This window comes from Panthera leo, chromosome A2 (assembly GCF_018350215.1).
Source record: "Panthera leo isolate Ple1 chromosome A2, P.leo_Ple1_pat1.1, whole genome shotgun sequence".
Classification (NCBI taxonomy): Eukaryota; Metazoa; Chordata; class Mammalia; order Carnivora; family Felidae; genus Panthera; species Panthera leo.
The window spans coordinates 163,519,096-163,531,961 of NC_056680.1; positions in this window are offsets into that span (position 1 = coordinate 163,519,096).

Consider the following 12,866-nt stretch of genomic DNA (forward strand, 5'->3'; position numbering starts at 1 on the left):
TAAATTAGGGGTGCTCTCTCTAACTCAGCCTGTCTCCCATTACACACAAATGCACTATCACATTGACTTCCTGGATTCTGCCCACTGGGAGGATCTTCCTTCCCTGCTGTATTTTATAGCCATGCCTGTTCGGGGCTATAGAACTTTTGGGTGGTTATGTGTGTATTATGCAAACCCATCTGTAAACCAGGGCTACCCTTCTTGTTGGCTTTTCATAGGGAACCCCCATGAGGCCACAGTTGTGTGTTAAGGGCAAAGCATTACAGACGGCAATAGGTTTATGTACCGGGTGAGTGAACGACCTGGCTAGTTATGCAGTTATTTTGTGCCTGTTCTGATATATTCCATTTCCAAATGGCTAATTGAAGATCACTACTAATCTCCAATGTTATGATTTGGTAGATCAGAAAAACACAGCTATGATGGACAGTTTGGGTTTCACAATTAATTGGTGCCTTATGGTTAAGCATTAAGTTTCTACCAGGGTCAACAGGCGACCAGGAACTGCTTACCAAATTGAGGATAGCTGTTGGCAAGACGGCATGGCTCCCTTCGAAGCTCAGGGGACTACGTGGTGATTCTTGCATTGGGATTTGTCAGAATCTCTATAAAATACGTCATCTGTCCGTCCCACAGGAATTACCACCGCATATGTCGGCACACAGCCCTAAGTGACAATGCCACTAGAACCATTGCCTGGACCTGATAACAGCGGTCTAGGCTGTAGACTTTCTTGCTCTTTACTCTCCGCCCTGAACCAGCCTTCTTAAAGTTTACTCAATAATTATATTTAGGAGCATGCCTACGTGGCCTAGATGCAGCCTGCAAAAAGTCCATCGAGAGCTGTGTCAACGTCTTTGAAATGGGGCCACAAAATGAGGCGACACCTCTCTCACTTTAGGGGCCATTCTGACCTAGCTCAGCTACTGCCTCTAGAAACCTTGCCAGTGTGGTAAGTCTTCAAACTTGCGTGAGATTTATCTCTCACCTTCCCTTAGGCTTGCTGCTTCCTCTGATCAGACCCCGTCAGTCCGGTGCCATCCGGGTAACATGATACTTGACGAGATGTTAAGACATTCAAGTTCCTTCTGGGCTATCTTATGAAAAAGCAGGAGGGGTCGGCACAGCCGTGAGGCAGGATCACGACGATGTGCTGATGCTCAATCCACATGAGACGCCTTGTTTCCGATCACCTTTGCTGATAGGAATGCCAGGCCAACATTCTGCGGGGTGGGACGGTGTTGGCTTCCTTTGGTGAAGATGCCACATTTAGAACCACAGCCACAGTGGACGTCGTCACCTGATTAAGGGTGCAGTGACCACGGTCATTCCATAGGACTCATCCGGTGTTCTCACCATTCAAACAGGAGAGGCAGGAGGAGACGTGGAGTTCTCCTTACCCTGCGGGCTCTGGTAGCATCGATGCCTAAGGCGTGTGGTGTTGCCATTGGTTTACAATTTTGGCAAGGGAAAGGCAGCTCCCAGAGCTTTCTGTTGCCTTTTTCTACTATAGTCTTCCTCGTTTCACAGGTCAGGGAGTCAGTGTGGGGATTCTGCCAGTGATGAGGCATCCTCACTCTCAATATGTATCCCAGGGCTGAGGGGAGTACACACAGAATGTGTCCGTTGTTCCACTGGACTCCTTGTGGTAAGGAGTCCGACTGAGAACATCTATTGCTGGGCCTTCATAAACCCTCCTGGGGGAAACATTCATTAGCTCACCTGACAATTAGCATCGGTCCAGAGCCAGATGCTAATAACCTCCAGAGGCTTCTTTGTCTTGCCTTTTGGCCAGTAAGTATCCATCATTGTGAAATGGCTTCCAGGCTCACCCGTGAGGTTTAGAGATCGTTTCCTGTATGTTCTCGTGACCACACACGTGTAGGAGGCCAGGAGAGGCACCAGAGAGAGTTCAGGGCATACTGGAGTGGGGGCGACCTTGATGGAGCGTCCCTGGTAGGAGACCATTACCGGGCTTGCCTCTCGCTGGCCCATCCAGGCGGTCTGACATTTCAGGGGGGCTCATGCCCCTCCCCACACCGCACAGAGTGTCAGCCAGGCGGGCAGGTGCTTTGGGCATTTGTGAGCACAGGTGAAGGAAGAGACAGATGGACAGGACCGGAGCTGAAGGAGAAAGAAAGGACCTAGAGCGTGGGGCTCTGTCCACAACGAAGCACTGAGAGATGGGAAGGGCAGGGGCAGCAAAGCCAGAGGAGCCAGAAAGAGTAGAACCGGAGGGGAAGTCATTTTGTTTGTTTGAGAACATGCGCTGAATGATGAGGGAGAATTTTGGAGGAGATAAAAAGGGACGTGACAAGTGTTATTAGGGTGTAGAAGCTAGATTACCCCTAATGACCTTTGAGAGTTGCCAGCAAGGACTGAAGTTAATTTTAACTAATTTACCTCCTGTTTGTACTATATAATAATAATAATGATAAACATTAATTAATAATTTATTAAACATTATTATTATCATTATTATCATTATTATATATGTGATAGAGTCCTTCTGGTGTGAACCACAGGGGTCATGGCTTCAATAGCCACAAACGACTGTTTCTAGGTCCCCGCCTGGTTCTAGGTCCTCCCTGAGAGCAGGTTTCCCTCCGGGGAGAGGAGACCCCACGGGGGGCGGGGGGTGGTGGACGTGACCGCGTCACCACAAGCAGGATGCTGGACACCAGAGCCAAGCTCTGCAGACGTCCCAGTTAGGCTCACATGTTGTCCTTCCTTCCCCCCTCCACCAAAAACTCTGAGTTGGTAAAAGGGGTGGCTCTGACCGGCTCGCCCCGCTGTAGAGCCTAGAACTGGCCACCAGGAGGCAGTGTTGCCTCTTCTCAGATGCAGGGTGAGAAGGCCCCAAGTGGGAAGAAGAACCAGGAAGGCTGGATTCCAGATTAGTACAGATAATAGAAAGAAGAGACAAGGGAGCCGGGATGTGAGGTAAGTGCTTGCATGGAGTGTGAGGGGAGGTGAGACCAGAGAAAGATGGAGGCCAATTCAGGCTTTGGTTAAGCCTTCTGATTTAATGAGTCCTGATCTCATCTGTGACACACCCCCACCCCCACCCCCTGTAGGTGGGTATTTAGCTGGTTTACCAGAAAACGTCTGGGGTGGAGTGGTTTAGCAGAGCAAGTTCCACGAAGGCAGGCCTGGGGTCTCCCCGTCTTTCTCTCAGTGTCCAGAGCGTGTCTGACTTGTAACAAGCCGTCCAGCGAGTGCCTTAACAAGGCATCTGACCCTTGCTGGGTGCTGCCTGTGGAGGCACAGGTGTTCGGACCAACCGTGCACCCTGAGCTGGGAGCCCTCCACCAAGGGCCCCAGCTCCCCGTGCGCGAGGCCTCCCTCACAGATGTGGGACCCGGTTCTCCCGAAGGCCGGGCTGCAGTCACGGGCACACCTGAATGAAAGCAAGAAATGGCCACAACTGACAAATACAAGTCTTCTTTCAGTAGGTGAGGCCTCACAGGTAAAGGACGTGTCCTTTGTGAAGGCTTCTAGAGACTTGCCTGATGGACCTCAAGGCTGGATACAAACCTCCCGTGTAATCCATGGTCTAGACAGCTGCCTTCACACTTAGTGAGGACGCGCGCCAGCCGGCCGTCAGAGGCTCGGTTCACGTTGGGCCTCCCCAGGTCTCCCTGACAGCCCTCAGGCGACCAGAATTCTAGATGGTACGATTCTTGTGTGTTTCATCGTCCAGGCTGAGCCCTTGTTCAGTCTCCTCTATAAGCTCCTGGCTTTCTTTGAGTCTGCAGAGTTGTGTCCTCTAGGTAAGCACACCATGGTAACCTTCCCATACTCCATAAAACCCAATAAAATCTTAGGTCTGTCCCTTCCGTTCTTGTCAGTCTGGTCCTTTTCTATTTATTGATTTGTTTGTTTATTTATTTATTTAGAGAGAGTACATGTGCAAGTGAGCAGGGGAGGTGCAGAGAGAGGGAGAGAGAATCCCAAGCAGGCTCCGTGCTGTCAGTGCAGAGCCTGACGCGGGCCTCAATCCCGTGCATCATGAGGTCATGACCTGAGCTGAAATCAAGAGTCGGACACTTAACCGACCGAGCCACCCAGGTGCCCCTGGTCCTCTTCTTCTGTCCCCACCCCCTCCCCCCATCAGCCACCATCCATCTGGCCATCCCATCCATGCCAGAAACACCACCAGGTGCCACTGGCCATTCTCAGCTCCACTGCGTTTTCCATCCCATTGTCTGTTTCACTGCCTTACTGACGTCATAGCTTCTTTTTTGCTTTGCTTTTCAGACATCTGTGGTGTCTGCAATACTGGAATAGCTTATCACCTGCCGTGTTACCAGCCTCTGTTTGTACGTTTCTAGCTCCTTCAACATCCTCTGCTCACCAAGGGCAGGAGGGATCTTCGTATGCATAGTGTCTTTCATTGTTTGGCCACACAGAACGCTCCAATAGACGTGAAATCGCTCCCTAGAGGAATGGCCCGTAAGCTCTGCACTGGGAATAAGACTGGAACCCACGAAGACTAACTCGTCCAGGGATGTTTCTGTTTTGCTCTCTGGAGGACACATCCAAATACCTACTTTAGGGAAAGCAGCTGTTTTCATAGGCACATGCTTCCATAAAATCATCTCTTAAATACATGTAACATTTTAATATATGTAATCTCAGTCATATGAGGCAGGCAGAGCATATATTACTTTCCTAAGGTTTTAGCTCTAAGATGAGAAGATTGAGTCCCAGAGGGGTTAAGTGATTGCCAAGGTCACGTAGCTAACACGTGGTAGCACTTGGCAGGAAATAGGGTTTTTCATTTTTCACTGCATTGTCCTTTCTTCATTGCACCTCGCATCCCTTGACTTGTGGAGTGGATGACGGATGGATGTCTGCTCGTGGAGGCTGATAATGTGTATCTCTGACCCCAGCTTCAATAACTGACGGGGCCGAATCTTTTGAATTTGGGCTTAAGAAAGAAGACACTAACTGGGGTGAAATTAGGTGGTTTAAAATGCATTTTGAGATACTTCACCTGGAGACACAGTACTGACAGGTAAATAGAACGAATGCGGAGAAACCTCTTCTCTGCCGATGAATAACACATTGCTTTTGGGCAAGTAGGTAAATTCAAGGAGATTGTCTTTCCCACCAGCTACACTTAAAAAGTTTAGTGCATGAATAATTGAGCAACTTCCTGGCATACTCAGTATTTATTTGTAAGCCTGCTCCGGGCAGAAAAAGAGAAAAAAATATTTTGAAAACAAGTTTTGCATTAGCTAGGAGTTTATTTGTTTGCCAGAAGATTACATAATTACATTTGCAAAGGAACATATCGCCGTGTCTCCTTCTTTTCTTGTTGATGCACCAAGGGGAGGCATATGAGGCAAATCAGGAGGGAGAGGGTAAAAATCTGAGTCGGCGGGTGCACGCGTCCGCTGCTGGAGATCAGAGGAGAACCTCCGGAAATGTTTGCACGGCGACTACGATCCTCATAAGAATCCTACACTACCGTCGTGTTAAGATCATCTTTGCACCTGTCTTTTCTCTCCAGTTAGGCCAGTGGCCGGTCCACCAGGGGCACACAGCTTTACAGGAGGTGGTTGCTCAGTAATGGTTGAGTGAATATTTCCTATTCCACGACCCTCACAACGTCATCTTTTTAAAACCGAAGTTCGGGCATGTAAGAAGGAGAGAGCGTTACATGTGTTCTCGGTCCAGTGGGGATGGGGAAGCCGCATCCGGAGAAAGCTTCCTGGGTCTGAGGAAGAGCTGAGGTTGAACTTGTGCGAGGTAGGAGAGCGGCCGCCGGGTACAAACCAAAAGATGGATTCTAGGGACATCAGCACTGGGGATCTGGGAAGTGGACACATATTGTAAGCAAGGTGTCTTGTTTAGACCTGGCAGTCTCGCTGATCTTGCGTTCATTTCTTCCTTCACTGAATTAATGATTTCTCAACTCCTATGTGCTGGCAGTGTTGTGGCTGTGGGCATACAGCGGGGAGGGGAAGAGACACCCACATCTGCCCCAGGGGGGGCTCGCACTCTGGGGCAAGGCGGATAGGAAACACGAGCAGGAGCGTGTGACGTAGTGGGACCGGAGACTGGATGGAGATTCCCATTGCCTGGGAACACGTGTGACCCAGGATCACGCAGTTACCTTTCTGGGGCCAGGGATTGAACTGGACCTCCTGGGACTACATTCCTCCCAGAAGAAACCATCGGAATCTCTACCTTTATTTAACATCGATTCGAAAAAAACCCAAACTGCTTCATTTAAATAGCTTTAAGCAAATACAACTTAGCGTTTCTTCATAGGAGGGCATTAAAATCCAGACCTGGTGCTAACTCGGGACTTTGCCAAGCAAACTGCAGCTGAGGGGGGCAGACAGGAGAAAGCGGATGCTTATAATGTGCTTGGTCACCACACACGTTCTCTTCCTCTCGTCCTCTCTCTCTCTCTCTCTCTCTCTCTCCACCTTGCATGCTGGCTCATAGGCTTCCATTGAAAAAGTCAGTGCTTGGCTCTATTTTCTTGGTACAGGCATTTCCTGCAATTAGACAGACATTGGCACGTTTGAGATTTTCCTTTACTCTGAATTCAGGTTTCCGCTAAGAAGGGCAGATACAGAGATGGAGTAGAAGGCAAATACAAGGCTTTCCTCTCCATCGTACTTCCTAAAAGAAATATTTGTGAGTATTCTTCCTTCCTGCCACCCTCCTCCATTTTTTCTTTACCTTTTTGGTCTTCTCTGTACGCACGTACCGTTGGGTGTGCCCTGCCCTGAAGCTGTACCCTTGGTTCAGACACGGGCGTGGCTGGGAGAGACAGATGGGGCTTCGCTGTCCTCTTCCCCCAGCCTTTGGCTCCCGGTTCTGCCAGTGGCTCTTCTGTCTACCAGTTCAGCTGGGTCGGATGGCCCCTCGGTCTGCCAGGATGCCCTGTTTCTTCTTCTTGGCCCTTTGGGTCCAGGAAATGGTAACCCCTCCTTTGCTGCTGGTCCCTGGGTGTTTCAACTTTCTCTGGGAAGACGAGGAGGAGGGGCGTGTGTGAGACATTGTGCGTGTCTTCTTTGTAATGACCTCCACCCTCTACAACTGGAGGGGGGCACAAGCTTGGAGCATTTGGGGAGCGGTGTGGTGTGGTGAAATTGGGGCAGGGGTGGGGGTGCGGGGCAGGGCAGCCCCAGGGAACAGGAGCTCACCCCTATGTCGCCTGAACTCACAGCCTGCTCTTAAGGCAATTTTCCAAAAGTTCTAGTTCCGTCTTGGAGAATGCCTTTCACTCCGCTTTCTACCGAGTGAACGGAAGCAGAGAATGTCCTCCACCTGCCCGGGCGGAAGCCTGTTACTAAGAAAAGAATAATCTGAAGGAAACGATGCTCACTTTTCTGATTGAAAAAAGCATCAAGGTTCAATTTAGGCATCCACAATTCTATACTTACACTTTTCAAAAAAGAGAGCGAAATAAGTCGGTCAGAGAAAGATAAATATCCTATGATTTCACTCGTAAGTGGAACTTAGGAAACACAACAGATGAACAGAGGGGGAGGGAAGGAAAAATAAGACAAAAACAGAGAGGGAGGCAAACCCTAGAGACTCTTAAATACAGAGGACAAACTGAGGGTTCCTGGAGGGAGGTGGGGCGCGGGGCTAGATGGGTGACGGGCATTGAGGAGGGCACGTGTCGGGATGAGCACTGGGGGTCGCACGGAAGGGATGAATCCCTGGCTTTTACTGAAACCAATCCCTACACTGTATGTTAAGTAATTTGGATTTAAATAAAAATAAAAAAATACAAATTAAAAAATTAAAAACGATTTTAAAAAGTATCGTAACCCCTAAACAGTTTTTAAAGAGAGAGAAATCTTGCCCTTGTTTTTATGCGTTACCTTCTAAAATGTGGACTTTGAGTTAATCGTCAGATTTGTAGGACTATGGCACTAACTCCCGCCAATAAGGTGAGCTCCTACTTTTGCTTCCCAGTGATGTTCTGAGCATCTCCTGGCTTTTAGAGGGTGAGAATAGAGTCAGGGAAGAACACTGGGAAGCATGAGGGTGGTTTCATCGCCGCCTCTACTCTCCTTCTGGCGCTCCCAGCCCCTGACGGTTCTCACGGTGTCCCAATGGCACTGACGGTGGGAAGGGTGGCTGGGAAGGCAGGAGTGGCGGTGGGGAGGGGCGGGGCACCAACTGTGTGAAGCGGGGAGATTCAGGGTTGACCCTGAGCTGTTAAGCCTCAGAGTGGAGGTGACTTTGGCAGGGAAGGGGGTAAGAAGGGCACAGGCAGGAGCGACGCAGGAGGACAGGAAGGCCGTTTGGGGGGAGCAGCATTACCCAATTGGATTTCACGTCTGCCTGAAAGAGTTTCGTCACATCTCGAGCGGGCTCGCGGTGCAGGCATGCGTTCATGCAGGCTGCTGCAGAGCTTTGTCGAGTGCATGTTCATCAGCCACACGGCCCTGTGTGGGGGAGTGGGGATGGCCTCGAGGATCCAGCCGCTGCATGACAGAGGACGGTGGGGAGTTGACGGGACTTGGGTCCCAGAAATTATCCTAGAAAACTGACATGCACTTAAGCTCTTACCTGAGACTATGTGAGTTGTATTATGTGTCCCATTTTGCGGAGGAGGAAACTGAGGCTCCTAAGTAACTTGGCCTAAGTCTCTCGGTTAGCAAGGGTCAGAGTGAGAATTTGAATGCCAGCCTGGCTGATTCATGAGTCCCGGCTGTGTTCAGAGCCTCTAGGAGGGCCCTGAGCCTTGGCCCCGGGCAGGCAGGGCCCCTTGGCAGGGGTGGGAGGGAGGCTGTCACATCATGCCCCCTGCTCCCCACCTCCCCATCCTCTGCCGGCCTCCCCCCTCCGCTCTAGATTGGGAACTACCAATGAGTGATGTGAAATAGCCTGGTGACTCACTTCAGACAAGCTGGGTGTGGCCACAGAGACCAGGGGGCCCCTTTCTTTAGTGAGATCAGTGAGGTGAGCTCTGGTTCTCTGCAGTGGGGTCAAGGATCCGCCCGTGCTTATCAGTGGAAGATGAGCCCAGGGCAAAGAGGGTGGGGGCGTGGCCCCCTCCACAAGGGCGGCCCAGCAGGGGCACGGGTCGGTCGATGGGACCCTAAGCCCCAGCTCTGGTGGTTGGGGTAAAAATAGCTGCACCTTGGATGCCCAAGGACACAGAACTAGAACGGAGATGCCCGTGGGGCTTGGACAGGAAGTCCTGCAGATGACAGAGGGCTCCCGCTGGGGGTGGGGGCTGCTTCCCATGCGTCCTCCCAGAAAACGACTTCAGCTCAGGTCATGATCCCGTGGTTCGTGGGTTCAAGCCCCGCATGGGGCTCTGAGCTGACAGCTCGGAGCCTGGAGCCTGCTTCGGATTCTGTGTCTCCCTCTCTCTTTGCCCCTCCCCTGCTCGTGCTCTGTCTCTCTGAAATAAACATGAAAGAAATTAAGAAAAAGAAAACATCAGATGATTTGGGTTTGGAAGGGCTTTTCTGGTCTATTTATCTTCATGAAGTAGGTAGTATTCCCCCCCTTTTGACAAATGTAGAAATAGATGTAGAATTATTACATGGGTTTTTTTTGTTTGTTTTTAAAGAGAAATAGCAAAACAGAAACCAGATCTCCGGTGTCCTGGTTCTTAGCCAGCCTCCGTGTATTGTCATCATCCTGATGTTGCAAAGGAGTGTTCTCAGGAAGGCTGTCGCACTGCACTGAGTGAAAAAGGGCCTCTCTCCCCCAGCAGGTGCAGGGTTTGAGAGGAGGGGGACAGGGCAGGGCGAGGGGAGGAGAGAGGGCCAGAGGAGAACGTGGCCCCAGGCCATGGCTGGTCTGCTGTTGAAGTTCAGTCCCTCGAGGAGAGACACCCGGTCAGAGCCCAGCACCGCTGCCCTCGGGGGAATGGCCATCAGCAGCCGAGCCCCGGCCCCCGTGGACCTTAGGATATAAACCAGACGGTTTAAGACCCTGGTAAATGTCCTGGAGAAAATAAATTGTGGCGATAGACCATGGAGATGGGGCGGGTGGGTTTCACAGGACAGTTTGGGAAGGACTTTCTGAGGAGGTGACTTTTGAATCGAGACCAACATGAGGTTGGGGCTGAGGCTGGACAGGTGGGTGGGTAGGGTATCTTCAGGGAAGCGCAGGCACCAGGCCTGGTGGGAGAGGGACCCACCCGAGCTCAGGGACAGAGAGAAGTGTGGCTGGAGCCTCAGAAACGTGGGGCCGCAGGATGCGGGGGTGCAGGTGCACATACATGGGGCAAAGGATGTGTTCTCGCTAATGGGGTCCCGGGACCCCCCAGTACCAGTCCTCCCCAGCTCCTCCCACCGCCACACTCCTAACACAGGGGGCCCCGTTTCCCCTTTAGAGAGAAGGTGAAGCTACATGCTATTTGCTATTACTCAGAATGGTCCTTTGCCACACTACCTCCTGCCACGGTGTGGCCTCCTCTCCTTTCTTCAAGTCCACAGCAGGCCATCGACACAGGACCAGGTGCATTATAGGTGTCTGTTGTACTGTGTGCCCGTGTGTCGGTGATTTCGCTTGAACGGAGCGTTTGAAAACAAAACGAAACGAAACTCACGGACAATAACCACGATGGCTCTATTTTGGGCCTCCAGGAGACTGCCTCCTGAACGGGGTCATTCTCTTTCAGCCAGGAGTCAGGAAAACACAGAAAAGTAGAAAAGGCAACTACCATTAATTAGTTAACTTTACATTTACTTTAAAAAAAAAAGAAGGAGAAGAAGAAGCCTGGAGAAATATTGGGAAAGAAATGCATGAAAATATTAAAGCATGGCAAAAATTATTTTACCCATCATTTCATGGCTGCATGATAGTCCATAGAATTGATGAATCATGGTTTACAAAACACGCACCCTACTGTTGAATTTTTAAATTATCTCCAAGTCTTCCATTATTAAAAAGATAAATTTAGTAATTACCCAGCTCTGCGCATCCCCACCCCCGACAGGATTCTCAGAGTCCCAGGAGGGTTTTGCAGGAAACAACGCTACTGAATGAGAAAGTATAAATGTTTTTAAAGCTATTGATGCTTATTGCCAAAACGTGAGCCATTTACGCAAGAGCTGCTGGCCGATTTGTTACTGGCCCCTGCCCACCCCCCACCCCCGGCTGCGGCCAGGGCAGGTGTCCGTGAGCAGGACGGTGGCCCTGCCCCGGCAGAGGTGAAGCAGGGGGGTGGGGTCGAGGCCTGGAGGGGAGCAGGAAGTCCCCGTGGACACCGGGACCCCTAGCCAGAGGCTCTGGGAGGCCAGGTCCTTCAGTCTGAGACGGTGCCCCCGGAAGCGTCTGGACAAGAGACGCTGCCCGCAGAGCTGAGTGAAGGTCACACGGTTTCTTGGAGGTGCATGGAAGAGTGTGTACCTGCCCTCGGGAACCTCTTGTCCCCACTGCCCGGGCGGGCGTCTCCCAGGAGAATGAAACAAGCATCCAGCCACACGTTGAGCAGCGGCCGTGACCTCTTAATGAAAACTCAACCAGACAGTTAGGAATTGTTGACTGGGACCATTTCCTTCATCTGGAGAACGATGGTTTGATCATTTTCCTTTCCCATGAGGGTGGGGCGGAGGCACCGTCCCATTGGGGGATCGGTTCCCGTTCCAGAGACTGTAAAACCCATTCGCGCTCACCCTGAAAACTCAGACCCCAGATGGCAGGACACCACACGCGCTGACATTCTACCATTAAGGGAACATTGGTGTCACATGTATCAGCCCTTGTGAAGCGAGGCTCTGGGTTACTTACCTAAAGCCGTGGAAGTGGAAGGGGGACGCTGAGCGCCACTGTCCCCGCCCCCCACTCATCTGAATTTATCACATGAGCCCATTGGCCAAATTTGTAGAAACTTCTGTTCATGCAGACAGAGTATTCATAATGGGTGCTCCTGTCTCCCTCCAACTCCTATGTCAGCCCCTACCCCCCAGTGTGATGGAATCTGGCCTCTCAGAGGCAGTTAGGGCTAGATGAGCCCCCCATGATGGGATGAGTGCCTTCACGTGAAGAGGAGAAGAGGAGGAGGAGAAGAGGCTCTCTCTCCCCCTCCCACTCTCCGTGCCCCCCACGCCCGTCTCTCTCTGTCTTTCCCTTCCTCTCTCTCCCCCGCCTGGTTCCCTGGGAGGAGACAAGCCAGAAAGCCAGCCCTCTCCAGACACTGGATCTGCTGGCACCTTGATCTTGAGGACCCAGCCTCCAGAACTGGGACATGGTGCAGGTCTGTGACTTCTGCTGTGGAGCCGAGCAGACAGAGAAGGCGTCGCCCTTCACTGCTGCTCTGTCGGCGAGGCGCCCTCTGTCGTCCCCCAGCAGCACCTCGCACCTGCCTGCTGGGAGACCCCTCGAATCTGCAGTCCCAGAGGCCACCACGGAGCCTGGGGGACGCCCAGCGGCTTGAGGGTGGGGTCTGTGGCTTATTTTCACTTGTGTGTTTGCTGTGCCTTCCGCGGCGCTCCTGCAATCTTGAATGCATAACTGGGTGCAACTTGTCCTCACAGACCAGGGAGTCCCCAACCCCTACAGGTGCCACTGCCCTGTCATTTGCTCTTTCTGCTCTGTCCAACGTGGGTGCTCGATGGTGTGAGTGTGTGTGTGTTCCTGCACAATCGCATCCTTGCTTGAGCACGGGAAGTAGACCCTGTCCCTCTGTCACTGGATTGTGTCCTTGTGCTAAGTCACAACCTCTCAGCATCCCTGACAGGTAACGCTGACGAGGGGTCTTTTGACCTCGAAGCGCTGTTGAAATGCTCCTTATATTCCTACCCTGAATTGTGCCTCTTCTGCCCACACCCTGCCCCTGCACCTGCACCTCCTGGGGCTCAGTGGGGCTTCCTCACCCAGCAGGGCAGGGGCAGGGCGGGAGCACAGGAGGAAGCCGGCCGCGG